Here is a 27,588-nt window from a genome sequence, read left to right as displayed (position 1 = left end):
CCAGTGTAGAGCACAATTTTTCAGTTATACATGAGCATACATGTATTCATTGTCACATTGTTTTTTGCTGTGAGCTTCCACAAGATCTTGTATATATTTCCCTGTGCTATACAGTATAATCTTCATAAAGGACAAGGTTGTCACTCTCACCACTTGTATTCAATATAGTCTTCGAAGCCCTAGCCACAGCAATCAGGTAAGGAAAAAGAAATAAAAAGGATCCAAATAGGAAAAGGAAGAGGTAAAATTGTGACTATATGCAGATGACATGATACTGAATACAGAAAAATTTGAAAGTTTCACACAAAACTAAAACTAATAAAAGAATTTGGCAAGGTAGCAGATACAAGGTTAATGGACAAGAATTGGTTGCATTTCTTTATACTAATAATGAATCATCAGGAAAAGAATGTAAGGAAACACTCCCTTTTAAAATAGCACCCAAAGTAATAAAATATCTAATAATAAATTTAATCAAGGAGGTGAAATTTTTATAAATGAAGAACAATGAAACTGATTAAGGAGATTAAAGTAAACCTGAAAAAATGGAAAGATATCCCATGCACCTGCCCAAGGCAATTTACAGATTTAATGCAACATGTATTAAATTACCTAGGACATACTGCAGAGAAATAGAACAAATCATATTAAATTTTATATGGAAACACAAAAGACACAAAATTGCCAAGGCATTGCTGAAGAAAAAGAATAAGGCTGGGGAAATAACCCTCTCAGATTTCAGAAAATACTACAAGCTACAGTAATCAAACAGCATAGTATTAGTACAAAAACAGAAATATGGATCAATGGAACAGGATAGAAAGCCCAGAAGTAAACCCAGAAAATTTTGGTCAATTAATCTTCAACAAAGGTGGCAAGAACATACAATGGAATAAACAGAGTCTCTTCAGCAAATGGTGTTGGAGAAACTGGAGAGCATCATGTAAATCAGTGAAGTTAGAATACTCCCTTACACCATACACAAAAATAAATGCAAAATGGATTAAAGACTAAAACATAAGACAAGACACAATAAACTTCCTAGAAGAAATCATAGGCAAAACATTATCTCACATACATCTCAACAATGTTCTACTAGGGCAGTCTACCTAAACAATAGAAATAAAATCAAAACTAAGCAAGTGGGATATAATTAACTTACAAGCTTTTGTACAGCAAAGGAAACCATAAACCAAACAATTCGGTAACTTATGGAATGGGAGAAAATATTTGCAAAAGATGAATCTGACAATGGCTTGGTCTCCAGAATATATAAACAGCTCATATGACTTAATAAGAAAAACAAATAACCCAATCCCAAAATGAGCAGAAAACCTAAACAAGCAAATCTCCAATGAACACATATAAATACCCAATAGGCTCATGAAAAAATGCTTAATATCACTAATTATCAGAGAAATGTAAATCAAAACTACAATGAGATATTATCTCACACTAGTCAGAATGGCCATCATTCAAAATTCCACAAATGAAAAATGCTGGAGGGGGTGTGGAGAAAAGAGCACCCTAATACACTGTTGGTGTCAATGCAGTTTGGTGCAGCCATTGTGGAAAACAGTATGGAGATTCCTAAAAAGACTAAAAATACAAATAACTTATGATGCAGCAATTCCACTCCTGGGCAATTATCCAAAGGGAACGCTAAATCAAAAATACGTCTACACATCCTACAGCCAGCATAGTACTCAATGGTGAAAAACTCAAAATCTTCCCACTAAAACCTGGAATAAGACATGGTTACCCACTATCAACAGTCCTATTCAACATAGTCTTGAAAGTCCTAGCCACAGCAATCAGGCAAGAGAGAAATAAAAGGGATCCAAATTGGAAAAGAAGAGGTAAAAGTGTCACTATATGCAATTGACATGATGTTAAATATAGAAAACCCAAAATCTAGTAGAAATAATCACAGAATTCAGCAAGGTAGCAGGTTACAAGATTAGCATTCAAAAATAAATTTCATTTTTTACACTAATGATGAATCAACAGAAAAAGAATATAAAGATTCAATCCCCTTTAAAATAGCTCCCAAAGTAATAAAATACCTAGGAGTAAATCTAACCAAGGAAATGAAAGACTTCTACACAGAAAACTATAAAACACTGATGTAGGAAATTAAATAAGACTTTAAAAAAGTGGAAAGATATCCCATGCTCCTGGATTGGAAGAATCAATATTGTTGAAATGGTCATATACCCAAGGCAATCTACAGATTTAAGGTGATCCCTATCAATTTACCCAGGACATATTTCACAGAAGTAGAAAAAATCATAATAAAATTTACATAATCTTGTTTAATAAAAGCTATTTTTGACAAAACTACAGTCAGCACAATACTCAATGGTGAAAAACTGAAAACCTTCCCACAAATATCTGGATTGCAGTTGGACCAAGAAAAAAATTATTAAGTAGGACATGATTAGAACAGCTGGTGCAATTTGAATATGACCTGTGGCATACATAATAGTACTGAATCAGTAATAAGTATCCTGATTTTGATAAATATATTGTGATTGCATAAGAGAAAATCTTAAAAAATAGTCACTGAATTTGAGACATGATTTCTATAAATTATACTCAGATCATTCAGAAATAGATATGCCCAGGAGTGGATCATGCAATAAGTCTATTTTTAGTTTTTTGAGACACCTCCATACTGTTTTCCATAATGGCTGCACCAAGCATATGATCTAGTAATCCCACTCCTGGGCACATATCCAGAGGGAACTCTAAATTGAAAAGATACATGCACCCAAATGTCAATAGCAGCACAATATACAATAGTTAAGACATGGAAACAACTTAAATGTCCATTGACATATGACACTATAAAGAAGCGGTGTTATATTTATACAATGGAATACAATTCAGCCATAAAAAAGAATAAAATCATAACATGGATGGATTTAGAGATCATCATTCTAAGTGAAGTAAGCCAGAAAGAGAAAGAAAATATATGGTATCACTTATATGTGAAATCTAAAAAATGAAAGAAAAGGAAGACAGTACTGAACTCATCTACAAAGTAGAAACAGACTTGCAAGCATATTAAATATTCTTATGGTTACTGGGGGAAAGCGAGTAGGAAAGGATAAATTTGGGAGTTTGTGATTTGCAAATTTGGGCCACAATATATAAAAACTGGATTAAAAAAACAAATTTCTTCTGTATAGCACCGGGATCTTTATCTCCTTCTGCTTCTTTTCCAATTTGGATCTCTTTTATTTCTTTTTCATGCCTGAGTGCAGTGGCTAGGACTTCCAAGATTATGTTGAACAGAAATGGTGAGAGTGGACAACCTTGCCTTTTCCAAGATTTTAGTAGGAAGGTTTTCAGTATTTCACCATTGAATTTTATGCTGGCTATAGATTTGTCATAAACAGCTTTTATTATGTTGAGATATGTTCCCTATAAGCCCACTTTGGTGAGAATTTTTATCATAAATTGGCATTGAATTTTATCAAACGCTTTTTCTGTATCTACTAAATTCAAAGAAGAAATTATATGGAACCACAAAAGACCTAGAATTGCCAAAGCATTGCTGAAGAAAAAGAAAAGAGGCTGGAGCAATAACTCTGCCAGACTTCAGGCACTACTACAGAGCTACATTAATCAAGATAGCATGGTATTGGTACAAAAACAGATACGTGGAGCATTGGAACAGAATAGAGAGCCCTGAAATGAACCCACAAACTTTTGATCTACTAATCTTCAACAAACGAGGCAAGAATATTCAATGGAATCAAGAGAGTCTCTTCAGCAAACGGTATTGGTAAAACTGGACAGCAGCATGTAAAGCAATAAAGCTAGAACACTCCCTTACACAATACACAAAAATAAACTCAAAATGAATCAAAGACTTAAACATAACACATGATACAACAAACCTCCTAGAGGAAAATATAGGCAAAACACTATCTGACATAAATCTGAAAAATATTCTCCTAGAACAGTCAACCCAAGCAATAGAAATAAATGAAAGAATAAACAAATGGGACCTAATAAAATTTACAAGCTTCTGCACAGCAAAACAAACCATAAGTAAAACAAAACGACAAGCTAGGGAATGGGAAATAATTTTTTTTGCAAATGAAATTGACAAATGCTTGATCTCCAGAATATATAAGCAGCTCACACAATTTAATAAGCATAAAAGCAAACAACCCAAACCAAAATGGGCAGAAGACCCAAATAAGCAATTCTCCAAGGAAGACATGCAATTGATCAATAGGCACATGAAAAAATGCTCAATATCACTAATTATCAGAGAAATGCAAATCAAAAGTAAAATGAGGTATCACCTCAAGCAAGTCAGAATGGCCATCACTCAAAAGTCCAAAAATGACAAATGCTGGAGAGGCTGTGGAGAAAAGGGAACCCTCATACACTGCTGGAGAGAAGGCAGTTTGGTGCAGCCACTGAGGAAAACAGCATGCAGATTCCTAAAAAGATTAGGAATAGACCTAACATATGACCCAGGATACCACACCTGGGCATATATACAGAAGGAACCCTACTTCAAAATGACACTTGCACCCCAATGTTCATAGCAGAACTATTTACAATAGCCAAGACATGGAAAGAGCCTAAACATCCATCAACAGATGACTGGATAAAGGAGATATGGTATATTTATAAAATGGAATACTATTCAGACATAAGTCAGACAACATAATGCCATCTATATAAACAGAGACAGAATCAAAGACATAGAATACAAACTTCTGGTCAAACGGAATGAGGGTGGGAAAGGACTGGGATAGCAAAATGCAGAAAATATATCCAAGACTGTACTGTGTATCACAGGGAAATATATACAAGATTTTGTGCTGGCTGAAAATGAAGATAAGAGACAATGAATGTATATATGCTCATGCATAAAAGAAAAACTGCTCTACACTGGAATATGAAACAAAATTGTAAAATGATTATGAATCAATAAAAAGTTAAAAAAAGAAATTTGATGGGTGACATAATAGAACGGCTAAAGAAAGGATTTGGCAGACTAGATAATGAAGAGGGACTTGAAGTGTTTGAGAAGACACGAGAACAGAAAAACGTCAGTAAAAAGATGACATAGAAAATCAAATTAAAACCAATGCAAACATTGCTGTTGAAACCTAGGAAAAGACAAAGGATGCAGGGCTACGACATATAGGATTCCCAGATGAAAAAGCAAGATAATCAAAGAAAAAAGAAAAAAGGAAAAAAGCTCTGAAAAGCTATTCGAAAAAAATCAGACCGAAACATGCTGAAAGCCAAGCAACAATCATTTATAAGAAACCAGGAAGCACGGAGCATCCAAAGAAGGCGGAATCCCAATAGACTTACAAGCAGCTGTATTATCATTCAAATCATCAAAGTTCATGATCAAGCGAGTGACTTTGAATGCACTTAGAGTAAAGCTACTTAGTCACAACAGAACCTCCAGAGGGGTTTCAGCTGATATCTCGACAGATTCATTGCAGGACAGTTAGCATTGACAAGACACAGACAAATTTCTGAATGAGAAAAAGCTGCAGTCTAGTGCAGCCTATGCCACAAGACTGCCATTTACAATACTGGCCGATGTAGACAATTTCACAGACTGGCCAATTTTAAAAGATCTCAGAACTTCAAAATTTATCATAAAAGAAAGATTGTGAATTCTACCCTGAATAGAAAACTAGAAAGATGATCTGGAAATAAGAAAACCATCATTAGAAATGCAGGAGATACAATATAAGTTGCAAAGAATAAAAGAGAAGTAGGCAAAGAGGACGTCAAAATCCTAAGGATGGGAGAAGGAAGCAGGAAAACATAGGTGATGTTCAGCAATTTTGTATCTTAATCACTATATATGACTATTTTCATCAAATGGAGTGATATATTGCATAATGTGTTTGCAAAACAAACAAACAACAAAAAAGCAAACAAACAATCACCAAAAGCATACGGTTGAGTGACATATATCCGCAGAAACCAAGAAAATTCAAAAGAAAATACTAAAAGTGATGTCAAGTATCATTCAGCACGCTTTGACACAGTTTGGCTGAATGCATATAAACAACACCCTTGTATTAAGAAAACACACGCGTGCACAAATCTTAATAAATATTGATACATAAAAGCACATTGTGACCTAACCCAAATGACTATTTTGAATAAAATAGATCCATAGTCCGTGATATAGAAATACAAGCCTTCCATTAGGATGAATGAATGGCATATTGAATACTATGAGAAGAATAAATGGCATATTCCTATAATAAAGACAAGTAGCTCTGCCAAATCGTAAAAGAGTAAAAAAGACAGACAGTAAATTGTATAATGGGACTGGTTTCGTTTCTAGGAAATTCAGCCCCAATGAAACAAACGAATCCAAGTTCTGAGAGTGTGGGTTTTTCAGCAGAAAAGCAACAGAGAGATATGCATTCTCGCTGAATGTATATGACACAAATATAAGATTCCTGTAGTGGGTCTTTGGGTACTGTTAACTGTTAGAAAGTTTATAGACATGTGAATCCATAAACTTAACATGGACGTACTTCCTCCGTTTCTACTTTATATAGAAAACTGCACATAAGAAAAGAGGAATGGAAAATAAGAAACATGGGGCACAAATGGAGAGAAACACACTTACCTTAGGGAACTCTGGTCTGATGCAGCCCCTCCCTGAACACTGACAAGATGCAGCAACCATTGGGGATGGCAGTTACCAGTTGAATTCCAGGTGGAATGCTGGTGTGTCCCGCGTGGCTTGTTGTGGCTGGTGGATCCAAGGTAACTGGGCAGAACACTGTGGGTGGATCAGTGTCACGGAGGGGCTGCCGCCCTCGCTGAAGCTTGGGTTATGTCTCTTGTTCGGGAAGCTGTGTAAGACCCAGATACTGCTGCTGCCCAACGGCCTGAGTTCACGGGTCAGTTTCCAGAACCTGAAAGGTCAGAAAGTGGAAGTTCTTCCTGTCCTCAGCTTACTGGTGAGACTCCGAGTTAGTTTGACACATGCCCAGTCCTGTAGAAGTCAACTTTAAGGGAGACACGAAGAGAAGTTGGCAGAAAAGCTGGATTCACGGATTGAGGGGAGATGCGAACACATTGATGTGTGTTGTTCTGCTGCAATGGAAACTACAGGCATGGAGACTTCTGTACAGAATACTAGGCTCGGAAGATATTCATGAGACATATTGAGCGGCACTGATACTGGCAGAAAACTGTGGAGGGTCAACGTGAACTTGAGGAATTTCTCAGTTCACTCCTCCAAGAACGGGTCCAAGATTCTGGACGTCTAAAAGAGAAGAGATGGCAGAGATCATAAAAGCGCTCATGTTCTTGGAACAGGTCGTGAGAATCCACACGTCCCAAGGGACAATTTCAAAACATTAAGACCACCATGCACCAAGCCCAGGTAAGCCTTCGCCCAGGGTGGGGCCTAGCTATCAAGCAATTCCTCTTCCCTCCCCAGCACAGGCATCCATTTTAAGGCGTCAGTACGTGAGCTGCAATGAAGCCATTAGGAGCAGAGCAAGCCCCTCCTAGAATCAGAGTTCAAATTTCTTCACATTCTGTGCACAACAGTGAACTCCTCCATGGTCAAATACTCTCGACTAAAACATTGCAATTGAATTCTCATATCACACAACTAAATGATGAGCTTTGCTTAGATTCAGCAAATACAGGGTTTGAGTCTAATTTGGGTTTGAGTGTGGAAAGTGAGGGGAATCTTTGACTGAACTTGAATACATATTAAGCCTAAGTTTTTCAAGAGAGTATAGGTAAATCTTATAAGTCAGTTATTGAAATGAACTGTAAAAGTCACCATAGAATTGAATGGACACATGCTTTGTGGATTCTCTTTTCCCTTCAGTCAGGGACCGGGTGCAGGATATCATGGGGGTGCAGTCTTGGATGGGTTAAATTGCTTTACCAAGCGTGATTGGATGAGTATATATTCTCATGGTTGATAGAAGAGCACCTGGTTCTCCATAGTCTAGCAAAGCTGCAGCAGATTTCTCATAGATATAATGCTTCTAGGTGCTATTTGAACCAAGCCTACGTGTAAATATGTTGTTTGTGTTTCCTTGTGTTTACCTCGAGAGAAAAGTTGACCCTTTACTAGCCAACATTGACAAGTACGTGTCATTGGGAAGAAAGGGCAGCACATCAACAAGGGAAACCCAGGGTTGGGGTTATTTCATGGTTCCTATATTTAGCTCATTGTTCCTGTTGTTGAATGCATAAATAATAAAGCTTTCACCTGTCCCCTTCAACACTTGGGACTGCTATTTTACATTCTTTCTGTCTATTTTTATTTTGAGCTGACAAATTAGTACCAGAAAATGACAAATGTGCTTTGGGGCTAGATTCAGTATGTTTCAAAAGTTAACTTCATTTTCATACAAATCCCAAAATATGTAAATCAATTCCATTAACCATTTGAAAGACTGCCACTGAGGTATCAACACAATGTCAATAATGGAGTTTTCTGAGAAACCGTCCCACCATGTCTGTACAGAAAATTGAGCTAAACAAGAATCAATTTTCTGTGAGTTATGTCTGTGAAATGTTGATTAATCGATGTCCATTTGGCAGAGTACTGGTGCAAATTTCGCTCATTCACTGACATGTGCTCCTAAAGATATCTAATTTCTCGCCAAACCCTTGGCTTGGGACACTTGGCGAAGAGTGGTCTCTTACTTCCAAAGATAGGAAGAGGCCTCACAAAACCTGGAAGGAGCAGAAAGAAATGTAGAGAATGGAAATTAGTGCAGGACCTGACCTCTGGTGAAGGAGCAGCCAAGGTGAAACTCTCGTTTACTTGGACACACACTCTCAGGCGGTCAGGAAACAAGGGATTGAAAGCACTGCACTGCGTGTTAGAAGAGGGCACAGCAGATGCTTGGGTGACAGAACTCAAAGAAATCAGCACAAAATATCCCCACAGTTGATTCCCAGACCAAGATACGAGCGGCCAAATTTGAGCTAGCAGAAGCTGGGCAAAATGAGGGATATGGTTGTGGATGATGGCACACACTGAATCTCAGTGATCTGGAGGGTGTATTGGATTGTGGTTGGTCCTATCAAGAGAGCAAACCGGCCTGGGTTCCAAATGAGAAACCAACCGACCTGGCGTGCGAGTTTGATTTTATCCAAATTTCCCATGGCCACATCCAATGCATCTGGAGATTCAGGGACCAATTGGTTATTTTACCAATCGAGCACGTGTGGGGCTCAATCAGAGACGTCATGCATCAGGTCTGAGATTTCCAGGGGGCCTTGAGGTTGAACTCAGTGTCCAAAGCCATAGGATTTGCCACTTTCATAGGCAGGAATTTGATTTGGTTTCTGGGGTGGAGGGTCTCCCCCAAGTGTCTGGACTTGACTCTGGGTGAGTTGGTCAGTTGGACAGTGGCTCAGTGTGAGTCCATGTCCATTGGAGGAGGTAGTGGGTTAGATCTAGAAGGACTCCTTCTGGGGCGGGAGGGCACACAATGGAGGCAGGAGGCCAAGTCAAGTTGACTGAGAACAGGGCATATCCTGCATAGTCCTGCAGGGCAAATGAAAGCGTCCAGTCTACAGAAGGTGGAAAGGTGATCCATACAATGGTTCAGCTCAGCTGTCACATCCTCAAAGGAGCCTTCCCTGCCTGCAAAGTCTAAAGGGACAGCCTCCTCCACACATATCTCCCCAGCAGACACCTGCTCCATTTTCTGCATAGCATTCAGGACCCGTGCCCCTGCTCCGCACCCAGCCATGGTTCCGCTGCCTAGAGGGAAAGCCCTCACGGTAGCCATCAAGCCCTGCACGACCTGGGCCCCACCTCTCTGTCTCCCCTGCCACCACTGTCTCCACCTGGCCCTCTTCTCTTTCACTCCTGCACTCCTGACTTCCCCCAGCCCTGTGTGCTCTCCAGAGCACGTGTCCCTCTTAACATGTTGTGTGCTCACTGTGTCTCACCCACTGCATGCCTCCCACCCAGATCACAATCCAGCACACAGTAGGGCTCAGTAAGTAGAGAATGAATGACTCTTACCATCACTGCTGGGAAGAACTTTGTCTTTGGCCTACAGTGATCACACACCCGTCACACATTCGCTGAGGTCCTACTGTGTGCTGGGCGGGTTCCAGATACCGGGCACAGCAGGGAGTGAAGCAGGCAGGTCCCCATTCTCATGCAGCAGACAGCCTGGTGGGGGACACAGAGAAAATTAAGTAAAATATACACAATGTCCGGAGGTGATATGTTCCATGGAGAAAAATAAGGTCAGGGAGGACATTTGAGCAGATTCCTGGAGGTGTTCAAGAAGCAGGCGGAGAGAGATCCTGGCTGAAAGATCAGCCAGCGCAAAGGCCCTGAGGCCACAGTGGGATGCGCGTGGAGGGTCTTAGTTGTCCATGTGAGTTCTTAGTCCTGCCTTGAATATGTATGTTGCTTCTACTTGTAAACCTTGATTACAACTTTATAGCAAATTAACCTGCATCATCAATCTGCATAATTTAGCCAATTCTGTTTCAGGTGTTGTGGGAACAATGGCGGGCTAGTTACTTGGGTTGGTAAAGAATTACCAGCGTCTGAGAAGGGTCTAGGAAAGTTTAATAGGGACACTGCTATAGGCAACATCAGGCCACACAGGCAAGAGGTGCCTACACGAGGGCCAAGGTTGAGTGTGTGGGGTCTGTTATTGGGGAGTGCTGTGCACACAAGGAGGAGGGGGATGAATGATCAATTCATGCACAGGTACCTGGTTGGTTGTGAGATCTGTCAGGGGCTTCTCTGAACAACAGGCTTTACCAATTTAATAAGGGCAGGATGTGAGGCCTCTCTTCTTGGGGCAATGAGTTTTCATAGGGTAAACACACAGCAAGAGAAGATGTTTTATAGCTTCTGGAAATGCAGGTGTGCAAAGGGTCCTGCAGTGGGGAGTGGGAGGTAAGGTGCCACTGGGCTCTAGGCACACAGAGAGCCCAGGGGTGAGGGTGTATGACTCTAAAGAGTGCCAGCTGGCTTCACACCAGGGACTTTATGTGGAAACAGGAGAATCTAGGTTGTCAGCACGTGTCTACTCAGTGACCTTCCTAAGCCTAGCTCTGTCAGACACCAGGTGGCTGTGAAATGAACATGAAGGTTCCCACCCTGAGGACCCCAATGAATGAACATCTTGACATCCTCAAGCCCCTTCCCCTGCACAACCGCCCCACCTCATCTGGGTCTCAGGCTCTGACCCTGACATCAGTGACACCTTTGTTCCCTATATCCAGCTCCTCTGGACGTCTCTGTGATGAGCTGTTCCATGTCAGCGAGCCCCAAACTGAGCTCTGCCTTTACCCCATGAATGCTTCCTCCCTGTGAAGCCCCTTGTGAAGGAGCCACCACTAGCAGGATCCTTCAGCCCTGCGGCTCTGCCCTCCCCACCCCTCCGATTTTCCCCAGCCCATGATCCCCTCTGGAGGTCCCTATTATCCTCTCCCTCCCACTTCAGTCTTGGGCTGCACACCAAATCCCTCTTTACAATCTCCCACAAGACAGGTCCAGGTCCACTTGGGGACACTGAGTTGACACAGGCGGGTGTTGCTGGGAATGAAGAGCAGGATCCTGGAGCAGAGGAGAGGCAAGGGCTCCCAATCCACCAGAACACAGGCTAAAGTGGGGGCAAGACACCCATAAAGGGTGAGGCAGGCATCACACTGCAGCCCCGCCCTCTGCTCCCCCAGGGTGCCCTGTGTTTCCTGCTTTGGCCTGGGGGACTTCCCCCCTCACTCTCTGTTAGAGGGGTGCCCATTCATTCATTCACACCCTCATTCACCATGTACATGGGTCCTGCTCAGTGCCAGGCCTCAGCTGGATGACAGCTCATCCTTGGGGACACAGCTCAGATCTCACCTCCTCCATGAAGCACTTCTGGATTCCCACCCCTCCTGAAGCTCCTCTGGCCTCAATTGGGACCACTAGGGCTGTGACCACACTCTGATTACCTCCCAAGTCTGTGATCTCTGTGAAAGCCCTGGGCCCAATGTGGAAAGAGACTCAGAAAAATGGGGCCAAAAGGGGCTAAGAAAAATGTTACTAGTTCTCTATTACAGAGAAGGGCACTGAGCAGAGAGAGGGCAGTGTCTAACCAAAGCTACAGAGGCGGTTCTCAGTGAGCCCTCCCATGGCCCTGTTACTAGTTCTCTGTTACAGATGAGGACACTGAGCCACAGAGAGGGAGCAGAGCCCTTCTATAGCCTTGGCCCCACGGCCTGTGTCCTTTATGACTAGCTCCATGCTGCCAGCAGGGGTGTGGGCCTGGAATGGAGGTTGAAAGCAGCCTGACCCCCAGGACCCCTTCATACACAAAGTCAGTCTCAGGAAACACCCCTCAAGACCTACTCTACACCCCTGGGATTGGGACCTGATTGCTGTTCCTGGAAGCTGGCTGGGCTTCCCTGTGAATTGGCCCAGGAGATGCTTGGGACAGACACAGGTCCCCTGAGGCTCCCTGTCCCCAGATGAGCAGCTCTGGTCCCCTTGACTGTCCCTGGCAGAGGCCTGATGACACGAGGTTTTGGCTGGGTAGCCAGCTGTGGAGATGAGGAAATGGGGACAAGATGCAGGTACATGAAGAGGTCCAGGTATTCACTCAACTATCATTGATTCAGCCCTTGCATTGTGGCTGGCCTGGGCCCAGGCCTGGGTGTCCAGCAGTGAATACAGTCAACACCTTGAGCCTTCTGGGAAAGCAGTGCTCAGAGAAACGGGCCCTCAGTGTCCACATCAGTGCCCATACCTGGACCTCTCTGGGGGATTCTGACATGTGGGATCATGATGGTCCTGGGAAAGGAGAGAGAATGTGGGCTGGGAGTCAGGTCTGCATCAGAACCTAATGATGCCCCTAATGTTGTGTGACCTGGAAACTCCCTGACCTCTCTGTGCCTGGCTTTCCAGCCCTGACTCAGAGGACTGCTGTGCTTGGCACACAGTAGAACTTCAATCAGAGGAAAAACCCAGCCCTTCCCTAGGAACCTCTCCTATTACATGCCCAAAGCTAAGCCCATGTGCCACACATCACCAGAGCTGATACTTGACAAATAGGGCAAGTGAAATCCAGCAACTCCTCCATCCTGCCTGAGGCCATTCCCTCCTCAGTGACAGTGGCTGAGAGAAGGTCTCTGCATCCCAGAAGTCTGAACTGAGCCTTGTGACCTGGAGGAGTCCCTGTTCCACAAAACTTGGTTTCCAGGTCCTTCCAACAAGACACAAGAGCACCTGGTCAGTGTATTAGCTGCAAGGTCCTCCCTTTGCAAATTCCCCCATCACATCCGGGCTAGAAGATGTGAGTTCCAGGGCACATGACCATCCAAATGAAGACTTCAGGGAAATATCCCTGCCCACACTGCCCTCTTCAGAGCCCACCTTCTTAAAGAAGGGGTAGTGACCCACGGTTGTGCACAGTTTTATCAGAACACAGCCCTCACCCACTCACCATTGGAAACACGTGAGAAGCAGAGATTCCCAAGTGCCTGGACCCCTGTCATCCAGAAAGCAGAGGTTAGGGTAACAGACAGAAGGGGAGAAAGTACTTTCAGACTGTATATCTGATAAGGGGTTAACACCCAAAACATATAGAGAACTCTTAAAATTCAACAGCAAAATCAAGCAATCTGATTTAAAAAGTGGGCAGAGGAACTGAATAGACATTTTTCCAAAGAAGGCACACAGATGTCTAACAGGTACATGAAAAGGTGCTCAACATCACTCACCATCAGGGAAATGCAAATCAAAACCACAATGAGATATCCCCTCCCACCTATCAGGGTGGGTGTCATCAAAATACAAGAGATAACAAGTGATGGTGGTGGTGCGAAGAAAAGGGAAACTTGTGCAACGTTGTTGGGAATATAAATTGGTGCCATCACTCTGGAAAAGAGTAAGGAAGCTCCCCCAAAATTTAAAATTAGAACTTCCATATGATCCAGCAAGTCCACTGCTGGGAATATATCCAAAGGAAATGAAATCATTATGTCAATGAGACAACTGCACCCTCATGTTCACTGTATCATTATTTACAATAACCAAGATATGTAAACAACCTAAGTGTCCGTCAACAGATGAATGGATACAGAAAACGTGATGCATATGTATGTATATATAATGGAATCTTATTCAGACATTAAAAAACTGAAATCCTGCCATTTGTGACATCTTGGATGGACTTTCAGGCTATTAAGCTAAGTGAAATAAATAAGACAGAGAAAGACAAATACCTATGATCTCATTTACATGTGGAATCTACAAAATAAACCGAAACCCATAGAAACAGAGATCAGGCTGGTGGTTGCCAGAGGTGAGTCAGGGGGTGATTGAAATTCGGGAAGATAATCAAAATGTACAAACTTCCACTTAGAAGATAAACAAGTCCTGGGGACATAATGTACTGCAAGGTGACTGTAGTTAACAACACTGCGCTGTGCATTTGATAGTTGTTAAGAGAGTACCTCTTAAAATTTCTGATCACAAGGAAAATAGTGTGTGACTATGGGTGATGACAGAAGTCAAGTAAACTTAATGCAGTGATCATTTCACAATATGCACATGTAACAAGTCATTATGCTGCACACCTGAAGCCAACAAAGATATGTGACAATTGTATCTCAGGAATACTTATCTCAGGAAGCGGGAGTGCGAGCCTGGACTACGTACTGCAGGAGCTGCCTTTGCCCTCCAACAGCAGAGGGTGGTAATTGTGACAGGGACTGTAGGTCCCTGAAAGCCTAGAATGTTTACTGTCTGGACCTTCACAGGGAGAGTGTGCAGACCCTGCCCTGGAAGACGGTGGTCATGGCAGCAACAACGCCCTGCCTGTGTTCAGGCTCAGCCCAGACAGCTCCTGTGCTCTGCTGTCACCGCATTTACTTCCCTCCACACCCTCAGAGGGAGAGGCTTCAATGTTCCGATTTTACACATGAGAAAACTGAGGCTCATTTGCTTTGAATTATTGACCAAGTGGTGGGGGAAGCTTTGAACCCCAGTGTTCTGATTTCAAAGCCACATCTCAGTCCTGATTTTTAGAAGGTGGAGGTCCAGGCACTGGGGACCCTCCACCTTCCTCACTTGTAGTCGTTCTCCAGGGCTGCCATCCCCGAGGCGTCTGGGTGAACACATTTAATCCGCTTACTCTGCACCAGCTGAGCCCTTGGCTGCCAGTCTGTTGTCGCTGCCTGACACCAGCTGAGGTTTTACAAGTAAATCATCCCACCTTCCCTGCCAGCCCACCTGCCCTGCCATGTGGGGCAGACCCCTCCTAGCCTGGTCATTCTAAACCCATAGCTCACACATTTGCACAACTGCATCGAAAGGGCCCTACTCCCTGTGTGGAGGTATCGACAAGGGGAAGGGAGGGGAGTTTGGGGTGGCCGCTTACTGTGAAGATGACACATGACAGGGACATGTTCATGTCCATAATGGCACTCAATTTGAAGCTAAGAACATGGTCACAGCGAGGGGTAAAAGCTGAGAGGCTACAAGGCTGCTGAGAAAGGGGCTTGGCTATTGAATTGTAAATGTGTAATTTAATTTAAAAATTAGCCCCCTGGGTGATAAGAATTTGCCCCTAAGGCCAGAATTGGCCACCTGACCCCTGGGAACCCCTCAATTACAGGATGTAATCATCTGAGCATGGAGGGGGCTTAAATTGGGGTGCTGTCCTCTCAGTCATGGTGCACCTGCCCACGTGTGCACCCATGAACTGCAGTTCTCACACATCAAGGCACCTCTCATGCCCTGCCAAGGAGGTCCAGGTCATAAGGAAGGGATGACAGACTGTGAGGTCACACGTGTGACCCTGCAGGGGTGAATGTTGTATAGGGAAAAGCCCCTCCCACTGTCACCTCCAGGAGGGGTGCTGGAGGGAGCAGGACTACTGAGCCCCTAGGCTTAGCAAGCATCCTGGCTGGGGCTGGGGAGAGTGTCCACTCTGAAGTCATAGGTCAGATAGTAGATTGTGGTCCCACCCCCACAGCTCACCAGGGAGACCGTCTAGTCTGTTTTCTCTGTAAACAGGAACCCAGTCACCCTCACGCTCAGAAGTGGGGGCAGCCTGTGTAAATTACAACACAAAGCCATGGGCTGTTTCAGGTGTCCGGGGTGTCCAGCCCCCCTAGGCCGGGCAGGTGGGAGAGGATATGTGTGGGTTAGCAGGTGTGAGAGCAGGGCTGAGACTTGGCTGAGTGCATGCACTCTAATATCCAGGAACTGGGCAAATCGGTTCACTGAGGCCATGTGTACTCTCCCTTCTCATTTACAGTCCCCTGTTTGAACAGAGGCCTCTGGAGTCTATTAGCCACATTGTTGCCTGTCACCACACTGTTGCAGTTCCAGGGTCTCCATTTAGCCAGCTTGAAGGAATAGTCAAACTTTTTCTTAAAACCAGTGACAGATAACCAAAGTGGCTTAAAGAAGCAAACAGGGCAGGAGAGAATGACTTACATAACTGAGACATCCACAGGGAGATAGCTTCAGGCATGGCTGTACCTGGTGCTCAGTGACATCAGCAGAAGTCATACTTCCCCACCTCTGGGCTCTGCCACTGGTTTCATCTTCACATGGCTCTGCCTTTATGAGAGCAATATAGTCACCAACTGCCACAGGCTGACATCACCACCCCTCAACTCCCAACTGAAATAGAACTTCTCTGCTCCCAGGTTTCCAGCAACCAGGCCTGACCTCCGTGGGGCCTGACTGGGCTGGTGCCCAGCCCTGAGCCAATCACTGTGACAAGGGAGGATGGAAAATGCTGATTGGCCAGATCAAGGCCATGTGACCATCCTCTCCAGGAAACCTGTGAGCTGTTCACCTGTTTTCAGGTTGGGAGAGTGTGATGTCTCCCAGAGGATCCTGCTACTAGCACAAACTGCAGGTGTCACAATGAGCTGGAATGAGCCTGTCTGCTTGGTGACAAGTGACATGTCACTTAGTGGTTCCCTGCTCAAGGCAGGGAGGCATGTCCAAACAGTATTGGGGCTTCAGAGCCAGAATGTAGTAGAAAAGCCTCCCAGTCTCCCAAAAGGTGGGAAAGTGAGCAGTGACACTGGAAAGGCACTCCTCTCTGTGGCCCTTGGCTTTCTCCTTGTTACAGTGGAGAGTGCAGTGTTGCCCCTGACAGCCCACTTCCCTGCTGGGAGGCCTTTGCAACAGGTGGAGAGTGCTTGGAAAAGCCCACTTATTCTGAGGAACTGTTATTGCTCCTGGTGGCATTATTATTTTCATGTCACTTGTGAGGTGGGCCCTGAGGGGTCCCTGATCTGGGGGCACAGACACCCACGGAAACTTGGCCCAGTATTGCTGTTCATTCAACAATGACTTTCCGAGCACCTACTGTGTGCCAGATTCCCAGGGTAGAGCAGTGGTGTTGACAGCACAGGCCCCTGCCTCACCTCATCTCTGCATCCCAGGTGGGGTCAACAGAGTGGGAGTTCAGGAAGCAGAGGACGTGGCCGAAGCCTCGTGGGAACCCCTTGGTTTTTCTCTGTGCTGAGGGCACTAGCAGCACATCGATTGTGGGACTCAGTACCCGCAGAACCCAGCAAGATGGGTAAAGGAGAGGGGCATTTCTACAAGCCCATCCTCACTAACCCCAGGCTCCGGAGTGCAGCTCCACTCTGCTCAACCCCAGGGGGCATCATCCACCATCCTGATCACCCTCTGGTATTACTCCCCGCTCAGATACACTTTTCCCTGTGGCAGCTACACTCAGAATATGTGTTTGTTTCTCTCCCATGTGGTTAAGTGGACTTCAGACACATGATAGTGATGGAGTGGCTAAGCCTCTGGGCAGATTGCTGGGTGACCCGCGGAAATTGCTGCACATGGTAGGCTCATTTCTGTCAACCAATGGGCCAGGCCACACCACTCTTCTGACTATTCTACCTCACTTAATCTGCACAGACTCTCTGTGCAGGACCTCCTGTTATCCCCCATCTCTGCTGACCTTGGGTGGACAAAGCTTGGGTTTGAGAAAGTTGCCCAGGTCACATGGTAGACAAGTAGGGAGCTGGGGATTTGCACCCTGTTCCCAGGAGTCTGGATCATGGAAAGGCCTGGGTGGGGCAGCTTATTGACAAGGGAAGTCCTGCCCAAGCCTCTCCCATGAGAGCCCACCCAACAGCACAACTAGCAGAGTCAGCATTTCCTGGACCAGATGGACAGAACCTCAAAGCTTCTTTGCAAACAGATTGTTTCCATGTTCTTTTGCAAACACAGAAAGGCCACAGGCCAGGGAAGGTTAAGGCCAAGAGTGATTTCATTGGGGAGAGTGAAGGAAAAGTGTGAAGACACACAGCACTCCCAGCAGCCCTCTCGGCAGAGCCTGCCACTGGGTGAGCAGCTACCATGACTACCTACCATAACCCTGTGAGGTTCATGCCTGTACAACTCTGCCTGTGAGAAGAGCAAAGTGAAGCTCAGAGAGGTGTGGGGACACTCCAAAGACAAACAGATAAGGTGGGATCATCACCACCATGCTGTGCTGGGACAGGCAGTCACCTGTCACACTGCTCATGCATGGCCTGCTGGGAGTAGTGAAGGCCTGACAGGAACACAGGAACACTGTGGTGAAGGTGATGTTTCTACCTGGGACAGCTGGTGCCGGGAACTCTAGCTGATTCTTCATTGTGCCTGCTTTGATTGTCAGCATGTTGCAGCCTCATGTAGGGGAAGGGCTGTCTCCTTTCCACACCGGTGCACAAGGAAGAGCATGTACACACTGGCATCACCATAGACCACCGGCAGGATCAGGATCTGGAGCTCAGAGCAGAAACTGCCAACACCAGGAACTGGTGCAAGAGGAGGACCTGAGTGCCCCCTGAATCATTTCTAGTTTTAAAAACATACTTAATTAGGGGGAAGTGATAAACAGTTGATCCCTTCAAAATATTCGGTTATCCAAGGAACAGTAGCATCTCAGCATTGTAAGAGGATTAACTCAGTCTTCAATAACCATCACTTTATGTATGAGAAAACAGTGTTAGGAGTTACAAAAGGGTCTCAAGATCATGCAGGTCAGAACTGAGAACCGTCCAAAGCATGGGCTGCATGATAGCCTCTCTAAGCTACCTGAGGCTTGGTCTGCTCCTGACACAGGGCAGATGGTTCTGAGAAAACCACATTCCTCAGGGGACCCAAGGGAGTTGACAGAGTTGAGTTTGGGTTCCTGATCATCTAATTTTGGAATTTTGAGATTCTTCTTCACCTGTCCTTCCTCCAGAACAGAATCTTATTCAGGCGGGATTCCAAGGACTGAGGCATGTACCAGGCAAGAGAGCAGGCATGGCTGAATGAGAGCATCGCCAGTGCCATCAACAAAGAGGCCAGGGCACTGAGATTTCCAGTGATTTAGCATCCTGGCTGTGAGGGGTCATGTGTTCTACAGTGAGTTCTGAGTATCCTGCACCGCCCTCGAGGACCTGCAGGGGGCGCGCGAAGCCAGCGTGTCTTAGGTGGCGGTGCGCATGCGCAGTTCGCGTAAGCAGCCAGCGTCTTCCCTGGGGGCGGAGCTTGTTTCCTCAGGACTGAGCGGGCGGCGCCATGGAGGCTCCAGGACAGCGCTGCCTGCGTGTCCGCGGGAGGAGGACGCTCCCCGCCCGCTGTCTGAAGTTACGCCGGTTTCCCACGGCCTGAGCCCGCTTCCTGCCGGGGTGTGTGTGGACCTGACCGAGCTGGGGCCCCGGCCGCCTGGGCAGGAGGGGACGGGTGCGCTGGCGGGCCCGCTTCGACTATTCTCCTCGCCCGCAGGGAGCGGGTGAGTGTCCGCGCCCCTGGTCCTCACCGCCCGGGTCCCCCTTCACCCGTGTGATCGGAGGTGTGTACACAAAGGGTCAGGAGCGGGGACTCGGGTGTAATGGGAAAGGGGCTGAGAAAGTACTGAAAGATTTAAAGAGAAGTGTGTAAAATCACATTATGTTAATTTTTATATTTTAAGTGTGTCAAAGTCGGATTTTATAATGCTTTTACTTTCTTGTCTTTAAATGAATGCAATCATTTATTTAATACTTAAAATATGATTCTCAGCTTACCTCGTTTTCAAGTCAAAATACTGCCACTGTTGACATTTTCTCATAATATAGTGACAATCTTAAACAAGTGTGAATATAAACTCATTGAAAAAATCTTGCAGCATTCCATGGTGAGTAGTCTTGTTAAAAATAATATCCGAGCCATTACTAAATCATTACAAAAATATAAATTTTTTTGAAACACTTTTAGAAGTTCCACACACAGTGGTATTTTTAAAAAACCAACCACTGCATAGTGCTTACGACCATTTAAGATGAAATATATTCAAACCTAAAACTTTAGAATACTCAAAATGCAGGATAATATCTGCTTTTTCATTGCAAATACATGTTTTCTTCATAAGTGCAAAATACGAAAGTATTCAGCTAAATTTTTTATATCTTTATTCAAAAGGTGAAAGTAGAATATAATCTCCTTATTTTTTATTTTAAGGCTATTTCCCATAAAAATTGGTATTTTTATCTGTAGGATCTTAATTGTCCATTCATTTGTTTTTCTCTTTTGGCTTATTTTCTTTAACAGAGTGCATTCTTGTGTCTTTTTAGAGTTTTTAATTCTGCTCACTTATTCCAAGAGACTTTCTGACACTGATAGTAAATAAGGGGAGAGGCCTTATAGTAACTGTGCATCTTTTATGTCAGCACAGTGCACTTGCTGATATGATTTTACATTAGATTATAATATAATTATTTTATTTGATTTACATATATACTAATACATATATATATATATATATATATTTATATAACAGCCCCGCCTACACTCTGTGCGAAATCTGAGCTCCTTGTTTCTCTTGGCAGCACAAGTTCTCTGAGGTGTCAGGGTAGAAAGATCCTCCCTGCATCAGGCTATAAACAAGTCTCAGTCCTGCCTAGGAGGTTGTGGAGCCCCCACGTGCAGTTTCATGTTTCAGCCCTGCCCTGCCGGGCACTATGCACAGGAGGAGATGGTAGCTGTGGCTGAGCCCTGCCTCTCTTCTTGCGAGATGTGCCAGTAATGGCACAGGTCTGAGGAGACAAAGGATACAGCACCCCTCCCCCCAGGGCACATGCCTGTTTACAGTTTTGTTTCCCTTCTGAGTTAAAATTTACCTGACAATGAAATGTATAAATTAGGCTTTTGAGGTTCATCCTTGTATCAGTAGTTGATTCTTTTTTATTGTTGAATAGTATTCCATTGTTTGAATATACTATCATTTGTTTTATCCATTCTCCTACTGATAAATACTTAGGCTTTGGGTATCTTTTTTTGCAAGCAAACATTTTTTAAAAAAATTCACATATAATATACATGCTTAAATGTGAACACATCTTAAGTATGCAGCTCAGTGATTTTTCACAAAGTAAACACATCTATGTAACCTTCATCCAGTCAAGAAACAGGACATTGCTGTTCCACTTTGGGTTTCTTCCCAGATACTATGGCACCCCTTTGATGGATTAACCATCCTAAATTCAGCCACCATGGATTGGTTTTTTTGCTTTTGAAATTTTTGGTCCCGTACTTTCCACTCAACATTATGTAAGATTCACCCACTAGTGTTTTCTGTAAACTAGTATATTTATTTTTATTGCTTTAAAGTATACAACTTGTATGCATGTGCCACCACTTATGGTCATGTATTGTTGACAAGTGTTTGGGTCATTTTCTATTTGGGGGTATAACAAATAGTGATTATGAGAATTTTCTGGATGTCCTTTGGTGCTCAGATGTAGAAGTTTCTGAAGGGTACACACATGGGTTACCCTTGGTAATAGGGTGTGAGTGTGTGTGTGTACACATATACACACACACATATACATATATAACTTTCATTCAAAAAGCCTATTTCCAAAGTATTTGTAAGAATTTATATTCCCACTGGCCATGTGTAGGAGTCCCCATTGCTTGTTGCCCTCACCAATGCTTCGTATCACTTAACAACTATTTTAGTGGATGTCTAATGGTGTTCCAAGTGTGGGTTTAGTACGTATTTCCATTATTACTAAAGAGGTCAGCCCCTTTTCATAGCTTATGTGGATTTTTTTTTTGTGTGTGAAGCACCTGTTCAATTTTTTTGCACATTTTAATATTGAGATTCTGCCTTTTTCTCCACTGGTTTTTGTTCTTTATATGCCCTAGATACAAGTCTTTTGTTGGATATAGGTATAGCAAATATATTTTCCCACCGTGTGGCTTAGCTTTTCACTTTCTTAATGGTATCTCTTGATAAAAATAATTCTTAAATTTACTGAAGTCCAACTTAAAACTCTTCTTTTATGTTTTGTGCTGTGTCCTGTTTTAAGAACACTTTGCCACTTCAAAGTCATTAAAATATCTCCTACACTATTTTCTAGATGCTTTATTTTGGTGGGGGATTAGGTTATTTATTTTAATGGAGGTAGTGGGAGTTGAACCCAAGACCTTATGCATGCTAAGCACACATTCCACCTGAGCTTTACCCTCCCCCAGATGCTTTGCTTTATGTTTCAAGTAGATTTATAATCTATCTAAAATTACGGTTCATGTATGGTACAGGGCTTAATTCAATACTGTTCCATTGGTCTATATGTTTAACTTTAGGTAGTTATCACATAGACTTAATATTGTTTTATAATAAGTCCTTTAACATTGTTCTTTAATATCATCTTGGCTATGGTTGGCCCTTCAAGCTTCTCTATGTATTTAGAATCAGCTTGTCAAGTTCTACAAAAAAACAGTAACAACAATTAACTTTTGGGGATTTTGATGTGCACATATAAATCTTTGAATCAGTTGAAGTGGAACTGACATCTTTAAAATGTCGAGCCCTCCAATCCATAAATTTGGATTATCTCCCTTATACTTATTTTTATCAAAGCTGTAACAAATTATCACAAATTTTGCAGCTTAAAGCAACACAAACTTATTATTTTATGGTTCTGTAGGTCAAGTCAGGAACAGGTATCACTTGGCTAAAAATCAAGATGTCAGCATGGCTGTATGCCCTTCTGTAGGTCAAAGGAAGAATATATTTCCTTGCTTTTCCAGCTTCTAGAGTTCACCCACACTTCTTTACCCATGGCCCTTCCTCTATCTTCAAATCTAAAAGCTTTACAGCTTTCTAATCCTTCTTCCAAAGTCATATCTTTCTGACCACAGCTGGGAAAGATTTTCAATTTTTAAGGACTCCTGTTGTTAGACTAGGCCCATGTAGATAATCCAGGCAAATCTCCCTGTCTCAGAGTCCTTAACCTGATACATCTGCAAAATCCCCTTTGCCATGTAAAATAACATATTTACAGATTTCAGGATTAGAGCATTCATATAGGTAGGGGTCAGTGTGGTGCACTATTCTGTTTATCAAACTGTTTAACATTTGACGCTTTCTGACAAACGCACAAGATAGAAGATCCTGATCATGTTTAGGACGCTTCCTCTGCAAAATATTGGGCACTGAGTTTATTTGAAAGGACTGAAAATAATATTACCACAGGAATGGTTTCCTAATTCTACTGACATTTACTTACTTTATACTTAAATACCCAAAATGGTCAGCCAGGAGTGGGATCTTGGCAAATAAAATAAAAGTATTATTCAAGCATTTATCACTGAATTTACTAGCTAATTCTATTTTAGAAACAGACAGAAAATAAAACAATTTAGAATAAGTCTGCTTACTTATATATTAAGTGAACATAAAGTTTTAAAATCTTGTCTGAATATGGGATAAAGTGAGTATCATAAAATGTAATGTTAATATTTAGTACCTGCAAATCTCAAACTCCCAATTTATAAACAAATTCATACTGTATAGCACAGGGAACTATATCCAATACTGTTTTGTAGTAACTTATGGTGAAAAAGAGTATGAAAATGAGTATATGTAAGTTCATGTATGACTGAAGCATTGTGCTTTACACCAGAAATTCACACAACATTGTAAACTGACTACATATATATATATATTTGAAAGGACTATATATACCAGGAAAAAAATTAGATTGATAACCAACAAAAAATCTGTCAGTAATATAATGCTAGAAACACTGAGACACAAAAGAAAATCTCAGGCATACATCTGTTTATAGAGTCATAGAAAAAATAGTGCCTATGCAAGTCCCTGATAAGCATGAGAAAATAGGAAAGGCAATATAAAAGTTCAAAATGCTTTGCTATGTAAGAGCTGCAAGATGACTCAGACACAATCTTAAGTGGTCAAAATGTTTATATAATTAATGATAATTTACAGTAATTGAGGACATCATTTTGAATGAGATAAAAATAGCTGCTCAATTTTCATATTACTAAGCAAGTCATTTCTGTTTGCAGTAGGTTCATATTATTTTTATATGTATTTATGTTTTATAAAGACATCAACTTAGATCCTGGCTGATAACTGACAGTAGAGCAACTGATTGATTTAAATGGTTATCATAGGCTTATCAGATTTCATATGCTTTAAATATACATTAGTTATTAGCTGTCAGGAAGAGTTCAATTTTCATTTATTCTAACATAGTTGTGTCACAGGCAGATTACTCTGTATTTACAATGGAGGATCAAGATAGATATAAAGATATTAAGCCTTATTGATCTTCATAGGGGTGCTTTTATAAGAAAAGGAGAATAAAATAAGAAAAATCTAAAATACTACTTTTTTTATAGTATTCTAACATTTTTATCTTTATTTTTATTTTTTTACTGAGTTATAGTCCGTTTACAATGTTGTGTCAATTTCCGGTGTACAGCACAATTTTTCAGTCCTTTATGAATATACGTATATTTGTTTTCATATTTTTTCACCATGAGCTACTACAAAATCTTGAATATATTTCCCTGTGCTATACAGTATAAACTTGTTTATCTATTCTATATATACTGTCAGTATTTACAAATCTTGAACTTCCAGTCTGTCCCTACTCACACCCCTCCCCCCTGTAAAATACTATTAAATCAACATATATTTATGAAGAACTATGAAAAATGGGAAACTATAAGTTGTTTCTTTAAATTGGAGCAAAGAGAACTACTTTAACTGGGAAAATAGTTAAAATCTGGCAAGTTTTATGATTTCATGTTCACCCCTGACAGCTTTTCTTTCCTCCTTTCTCCTTCAATCTTTTTTGGGCCTTCTAAAGAATTAAATTAAAAAAAAGAAAATTAAGAAACAGCTTTGCATCTAAAATAACCTCCTAACTAGAAAGATTGTATACTTTGTGAAAAATTTACAGCTGCCGACTTATGATCTATGTCTCTGTCCACACTGCCTTACTTGTTAGGAAGGGTCTTAAAAAAAAAAGTAAAGAAAAATAGCAAATTATAATGGCTTTTACATTTTAAATTCTTTTCTATGTGTTTACAATCTGCTCTATCATGAGTTATTAAGATAAACATTATCAGCTATACTCTACTTTCCTATCATGCACATTGTGACTCTGAGAAGCACGCACGCTCTAACTTACCATCTGCAGGTGGTGTACAGGTTAATGCAGTTATTTTGACAATATATGGTTTGTAGTCTAGTTGTCTAACTACTACATAATGGAAAAGATGTAGAACTACTGGTACCACTGCCCTCGGTCTCTGTCATTTACCTTAAACATACCTGGAAAAGTAGATTCAAAAACTCATTGGCAAGAACATTTTTCACACTCCAAATCTGATATTCTTCTAGAGTTAAGATGGCCACTCTGAAAGAGAAACAATGTTTAAGATCATCTTAAATCTTCATTTTCTTATATTATTTGAATAAAATCTGTTTTATTAAACTTACAATGGTCATTTGTCTGAAAGAAAACTAATGATTTAATGTAGATGCTATGTGTTCATCTAAAAGTAGGCCAGCAAAAATAAGTTCAAAAGTAACCAAACTCTGAAGTAGTGAGTCATAACGTGGGCAATTTATCACCAAAAATCTTCCTCCAGTAAGACCTGGGAAATAACTCACAGTATCTTCTGGTTCAAGGTGAAGTTTACTAACAGAACCCACAAAAGTTTCTGGGTAGAGAAAAAGGACTATTTACTAACTTTGAAAGAATTTTTTCAAACTCTCTGGATTATGCCCTTTGACCCTAATAATTTTCTAAGATCTTCTTTAAAACACCTGGCAATATCATTAGACTTCTAAGAGATTTAAAAGAACTAAATATATATAATAAATGAGTATCTATATTAACATTTCCTCAAAATAAAATTTAACGTTACATTCACAAGTTGAGTAAAGTGGTATTGTTCTTTTTTGGTGTCAAAGTGTACCAAAAATTACATTTATATACAGTAGACAATATTTCTTGGGAGGCAAAAATATAACCAAATGCTTATTACTTCATGTTTTGAACAATCACCTTAACAATCGTAGATGAATAATAATGTTCTTAGCTTTTATTACTTAATTATATTTTTATTATCTAACGATTTATTATTTAATGATTCTTAATAATATTTATTATTAATGATATTCATGTATTCATTCAATATATAATACCATTTATTATAAGAAAAGATTTTAAAGCACTGTGATGGTAATTATTGGCTTTCATGATGCAACTTCCATTAAAGTATATTAATACCAATGTAATTGTACAAAATAACGAGTAATATTGTCACAGTCTAGTCACCAGTGAATATGGGTAATAGGTTTGGTTGAAAGGTCCAAATTCTATTCTATATTTTTACCATTTCATTATTATGGTTACACGGAGATGGAGCAGCTAAATTATCTTTTTTTTTTTTAATGTTCAAAAGTACAGTCATAAGAAGAAACTCGGTCTTACACAAAAATAGACAGCAATGATAACCTCCATACTTATCAAACACCCAGAAAAAAGGCGATGGAAATTGTATCTCTACATAAGTTATTTCCTAAAAGAAACTTTCCTATGTTTCTGTTTTCATATATACCAAATAGAAATGGCTACCTTAGTTTTGGGCAGAAAAGTAAATGAAGATGGTTATCTGAATTGCCAAACAAAGATCAAGCCCTGAAAAATTCATTTCTATTATTTATTTCTATTGAGTGTCAGTTAATAAGACTATGATGATTTCTTCTGGATTTGTGATTAAAAAAAATGTTACTTAATTTTCTAAGCCTGTATAAGACCACTATGGTCTACATCCTACCATCTGCTACTTGGTACATGTCAACATTTGAATAGAAAGGGTCAAATTAACTCATATGTGTCTCACATATATGGATTATCTTCAGTTTCACAGGGATACATAGACATTAAGGCAAACCTATTATAATATCTTTAATAAATGTTGTGAAACTAAAAAAATTCAAGGCTTTATTCTTTGTAAAGTACATGCTCGTTTCTGCTATTATACAATTATTCTGGCTGCTATTAAAGAACTTAGGACAGACCCTCACCAATATTATTGAAAAAAAATTTTTTTTAAACAATATACACCACCCAGATTGAGATAAAAAATAATTTCCATCATCCCAGATATCCTATGGTCCTTCCCAGTTAAATCACCCATCTCCAAAATCACTATTGTAACACTTATTAACATTAGTTCTGTCTCTGTTCTAGAACTTCATATAAATTGAATTGTACAATGTGTTCTTTTATTCT

The 27,588-nt window shown here is 41.5% G+C and overlaps 1 protein-coding gene across 3 annotated transcripts in view; it reads right to left on the bottom strand.

Annotated features, from left to right (window-relative positions):
• The window catches only part of LOC135320810 (uncharacterized), a 70,210-nt gene that overhangs the window by 29,383 nt on the left and 13,239 nt on the right, over positions 1-27,588 (bottom strand). Inside the window, exons 12-14 of one of the 3 annotated variants that reach the window (XM_064483878.1) lie at positions 25,617-25,701; positions 10,034-10,186; positions 6,644-7,288 (exon numbers count right to left, since the gene is read on the bottom strand). The gene's annotated coding sequence lies outside the window, so the exon portion shown is untranslated. The other 2 variants (XM_064483879.1, XM_064483880.1) reach the window with 2 other exon arrangements.

This window comes from Camelus dromedarius, unplaced genomic scaffold, assembly GCF_036321535.1.
Source record: "Camelus dromedarius isolate mCamDro1 unplaced genomic scaffold, mCamDro1.pat HAP1_SCAFFOLD_20, whole genome shotgun sequence".
Classification (NCBI taxonomy): Eukaryota; Metazoa; Chordata; class Mammalia; order Artiodactyla; family Camelidae; genus Camelus; species Camelus dromedarius.
This window is presented reverse-complemented; position numbering and strand designations above follow the sequence as displayed.